The 5,559-nt window shown below is 44.6% G+C and overlaps 1 non-coding gene across 1 annotated transcript; it reads left to right on the forward strand.

The window, feature by feature from the left end:
- The first annotated feature begins 402 nt into the window (after nt 1-402).
- Nucleotides 403-540, forward strand: LOC119936227. The gene has a single exon (XR_005453668.1). It is a non-coding gene; the product is annotated as a small nucleolar RNA SNORA7 (small nucleolar RNA).
- Nucleotides 541-5,559: the final 5,019 nt, after the last annotated feature.

Here is a 5,559-nt window from a genome sequence, read left to right on the forward strand (position 1 = left end):
ATGGGTTCTAATCCCAGCTCTGCCACTTGTCAGCTGTGTGACTTTGGGCAAGTCACTTAATTTCTCTGTGCCTCACTTACCGCATCTGTAAAATGGAGCTTGAGACTGTGAGCCCCACCTGGGACAACCTGATTACCTTGTATCCCCCTCAGCACTTAGAACAGTGCTTGGCACATAGTAATCAATCAATCGTATTTATTGAGCGCTTACTGTGTGCAGAGCACTGTACTAAGCGCTTGGGAAGTACAAGTTGGCAACATATAGAGACAGTCCCTACCCAACAGTGGGCTCACAGTCTAAGTGCTTAACAAATGCCATTATTATTAGTAGTAGTACTAATAGTATTTATTAAGTACTTATGGCGTGCAGAGCACTGTATTAAGTGCTTGTCAAGAGAATACACCCCTCTCAGGGTCACACCTGGAGAGTTTTCAGTATTCTACCAGTCTCGGCTATGGGAGGGAGAGTCAAGCAGAAGCATACCCATTCCATTCCTAGCTTGGGCAGTGGCTAGTGAGTGGAAGGGAATCTGCTACAAGTCAAAAATCACCAGTGCTGGACAGCAGTGGCATGGGAGAGAGTCGAGGGTGGAAACTCGAGTTTACTGCACGGAAGGAGGCAATGGTAAACCACTTCTGTATTTTTACCAAAGAAACTCTATGGGTACACTACGGGAACAATTGCAGTTGGAGGTGGGACATTCTGGGAGGTATGTGCCCATGGCATTGCTATGGGTTGGAGATGACTCGACAGTGTAAGACAAGCAAAACAAGAGAATACAGGAGGGAATCAGATGCAGAACCAGCTCCCTGAAGAGCTCACAATCTAAGAATACAGGCTGGGGAGAGGACTAGAAGACAGACCCATTGGGAGCAATAAATCAATCAGTCAATTGTATTTATTGAGCATTTTGTGCAGAACAATGTACTAAGCACTTGGGAGAGTACAATACAACAGAGTTGGTAGACATGATGAAGCAATAAAACTTTGAAACAGCATAACAGGCACGGACAAACACACAATACACAAAATGAAAAGTCAGTAAAGAGTGATGCCTGGAAGAGAAGAATTTCAAGGTCCTCTTAATTCAGAGTCCATAGAATTCCTGAAACCTCAAAAATAATAATGGCTACCACAACCACTAGCCTTCCCAAGGTCACATGAGGCCTCACGCTGCAGGTGCAGTTCTGTTTTCTGCAGTAAACCAGGGACAGTCAGCTCGAGTTTAATTAGCTGCAGTGAGGGTTCCAGGGGCAGTGTGTAAGGAGATGAGTTGCAACTGTTGGATGTTTCTCTCAGTTGCAGTGGTCTTAATGTAGATGTTATCGGTACCAAACTGGATAAAATGTACTTTTATAATAATAACAATAATAATAATAATGGCATTTATTAAACAATTACTATGTGAAAAGCACTGTTCTAAGTGCTGGGGAGGTTACAAGGTGCTCAGGTTGTCCCGTGTGGGGCTCACAGTCTTAATCCCCATTTTACAGATGAGGGAACTGAGGCCCAGAGAAGTTAAGTGACTTGCCCAAAGTCACACAGCTGACAAGTGGCAGAGGCGGGATTTGAACCCATAACCTCTGACTCCAAAGCCCATGCTCTTTCCACTGAGCCACATTGCTTCTCAGCTGTCATGTTTCAGGTTATTCTATACTAAGGAACTTCCAATCGAACAATAGCATCCATTGAGTTTTTCCAGTATTCAAGAGGAAGTGAGTGGGGAAAGGACCGATGGAGAAAGGAAGTTGAGAGATGCTATAAAAGGAAAATGAGCCAAGCATTTATCCTGTCTTGCCTGGATTACTGCATTTGCCTCCTTGCTGACCTACGCGCCTCCTGCCTCTCCCCACTCCAGTTCTTACTTCACTCTGTTGCCTGGATCTATTTTTCTGGAAAAAACATTTAGTTCATATTTCCTCACTCCTCAAGGACCTCCAGTGATTGCCAATCTACTTCCTCCCATCCACCACCACATCAAACAGAAACTCATTACCACTGGCTTTAGAGCACTCAATCACCTTGCCCCTTTCTTTCTTACCTCACTGATCTCCTCCTACAGACCAGCCCGCACACTTGGCTCCTCTAGTTCCAGTTTTCTCAGTGTGCCCCAATCTCATCTATTCATTCATTCATTCATTCATTCATTCATTCATTCATTCACTCATATTTATTGAACGCTTACTGTGTGCCAAGCACTGTAAGTGCTTGGGAAGTACAAGTCGGCAACGTATAGAGACGGTCCCTAATCAGCAACAGGCTCCCAGTCTAGAAGGGGGAGACAGTCAACAAGAGAAGCAGCATGGCTCAGTGGAAAGAGCTCGGGCTTTGGAGTCAGAGGTCATGGGTTCAAATCCCGGCTCTGCCAATAGCCAGCTGTGTGACTTTGGCAAGTCACTTCACTTCTCTGGGCCTCAGTTACCTCATCTGTAAAATGGGGATTGAGACTGTGAGCCCCCCGTGGGACAACCTGCTCACCTTGTAACCTCCCCAGTGCTTAGAACAGTGCTTTGCACGTAGTAAGCGCTTAATAAATACTAAAAAAAACAAAACAAACAAAACATGTGGACAGAATAAATAGAAATAAAGCTAGATGCACATCATTAACAAAATAAATAGAATAGTAAATATGTACAAGTAAAATAGAGTAATAGATCTGTACAAACACATGTACAGCTGCTGTGGGGAGGGGAAGGAGGTAGGGCGGGGGGGGAAGGGGAGGAGGAGAGGAAAAAGGGGGCTCAGTCTGGGAAAGAAGGCTCAGTCTGGGAAAGGGGGCTCAGTCTATCCCACGGCTGACCCCTTCCCCGTGTTCTCCCTCTGCTTGGAACCCCCCCCTACCTCCATGTTCACCAGACCACCACTCTCTCCACTTTAAAAGCCTTATTAAAGTCACATCTTCTCCAAGAGGCCTTCCTTGATTAAGTCCTCTTTACCTCAGCTCCGTCTCCCTTTTGCCACTTGGATCTATTACCTTTGGGCTTTTGGTACTCTTCCCACCCTCAGCCCCACAGCCTATATGTAAATAACTATGAATTATATATTATGAATTATTTATCTACATTAATGTCAGTCTCCCCCTCTAGGCTGTAAGCTCCTTGTGGGCTGGAAATAAGCCTACCAATTCAGTTGTATTGTACTCCCCCAAATGAGACACATACTAAGCAACGTGGTCTGGTGGAAAGAGCACAGACCTGAGAGTCAGAGGAACTGGGTTCTAATCCTGGCTCCATTACTTGTCTGCTGTGTAATCCTGGGCATGTCACTTAGTGTCACTGTGCCTCAATTTCCTCATTTACATTTATATTTAATAATAATAATTATGGTATTTGTTAAGCATTTACTATGTGCTAAGCACCTTGTACCTACTGAGGTAGGTACAAGGTAAGCGTGTTGTCCCACGTGGGGCTAACAGTCTTAATCCCCATTTTACAGATGAGGTAACTGAAGCACAGAGAAGTTAAGTGACTTGCCTGAAGTCACACAGGAGACAAGTGATGGAGCTGGGATTAGAACCCCAAGACCTCTTACTCCCAAGCCGGGCCCTTTCCACTAAGCCACCCTTCTTCTCTACTATGAGCCCCACATGGGACCTGATAATCTTGTATCTACTCTAGTGTTTAGTACAGTGTTTGGCAGATACTAAGCACTTGGCAAATGCCACCATCATTATTATCATTATCATAATCATTACTATTCATTTCACAATATTAACATTATCAAAATATATTAATATTTATATTAATATTACTATTAATATTAGTACTATTAATATATTAATATTACTCAAAAATCTCCAGTGGCTACCAATCAATCTGCCCATCAGGCAGAAACTCTTCACCCTGGGCTTCAAGGCTGTCCATCACCTTGCCCCCTCCTACCTCACCTCCCTTCTCTCTTTCTCCAGCCCAGCCCGCACCCTCTGCTCCTCTGCTGCTAATCTCCTCACGATACCTCGTTCTCGCCTGTCCCGCCATCGACCCCCGGCCCATGTCATCCCCCGGGCCTGGAATGCTCTCCCTCTGCCCCTCCACCAAGCTAGCTCTCTTCCTCCCTTCAAGGCCCTACTGAGAGCTCACCTCCTCCAGGAGGCCTTCCCAGACTGAGCCCCTTCCTTCCTCTCCCCCTTGTCCCCCTCTCCATCCCCCCACCTTACCTCCTTCCCTTCCCCACTGCACCTGTATATATGTATATATGTTTGTACATATTTATTACTCTATTTATTTATTTATTTATTTATTTTACTTGTACATATCTATTCTATTTATTTTATTTTGTTAGTATGTTTGGTTCTGTTCTCTGTCTCCCCCTTTTAGACTGCGAGCCCACTGTTGGGCAGGGACTGTCTCTATATGTTGCCAATTTGTACTTCCCAAGCGCTTAGTACAGTGCTCTGCACACAGTAAGCGCTCAATAAATACAATTGATGATGATGATGATGATGATGATATATAATAACAGTAGTAATAATAGTAAATACCACGGATGATGAGGCACAGACAAGTTAAATGACTTGCTCAAGGTCAACCAGCAGGCAAGTGGCAGAACTGGGATTAGTGCCCAGGTCTCCTGGGAGTGAGGTCACACTCCCAGGTCTGTGTTCTTTCCACTAGGCCATGCTGCTTCTTAAAATTGACCTTCTCCAAGAGGCATTTTCTGACTAATCCCTAACTCCATGATCACAACCTCAGCTACCGGTAGCACTTATATATTTATACCTGTTTATTTATTCCATTTATTTTTTTTTAACTTTTCCTTTCATTAGTTAATTATATCTATTTATGGCATAGTGGATGCATCCCAGGCCTGGGAACCAGAAGGTCATGGGTCCTATTTCTGGCTCCACCACTTGTTTGCTGTGTGACTTTGGGCAAGTCACTTCACTTCTCTGTGCCTCAGTTACCTCATCTGTAAAATGAGGATTGAGACTGTGAGCCCCACATAGGACAAGGACTGTGTCCAACCCAATTTGCTTGAATCTACCCCAGTGCTTAGTAATAATAATAATAATGATGATAATAATAATAATAATAATAATAATAATGGTATTTGTTAAGCACTTACTACGTGCAAAGCACTGTTCTAAGCGCTGGGGTTGATACAAGGTAATCAGGTTGTCCCATGTGGGGCTCACACTTTTAATCTCCATTTTACAAATGAGGTAACTGAGGCACAGAGAAGTTAAGTGACTTGCCCAAGGTCACACAGCAGACACGTGGCGGAGCCAGGATTAGAACCCATGACCTCTGACTCCCAAACCCATGCTCTTTCCACTAAGCTACACTGCTCAAGCGCTTGCTATGTGCCAAGTAAAGCAGCGTGGCTCAGTGGAAAGAGCACAGGCTTTGGAGTCAAGAGGTCGTGGGTTCAAATTCTCCCTCTGCCACTTGTCAGCTGTGTGACTTTGGGCAAGTCACTTAACTTCTCTGGGCCTCAGTTCCCTCATCTGTAAAATGGGGATGAAGACTGTGAGCCCCATGTGGGACATCCTGATTACCTTGTATCTACCCCAGCGCTTAGAACAGTGCTTTGCACATAGTAAGCGCTTAACAAATACCA

The sequence above is a fragment of the Tachyglossus aculeatus genome, chromosome 1 (assembly GCF_015852505.1).
Source record: "Tachyglossus aculeatus isolate mTacAcu1 chromosome 1, mTacAcu1.pri, whole genome shotgun sequence".
Lineage (NCBI taxonomy): Eukaryota > Metazoa > Chordata > Mammalia > Monotremata > Tachyglossidae > Tachyglossus > Tachyglossus aculeatus.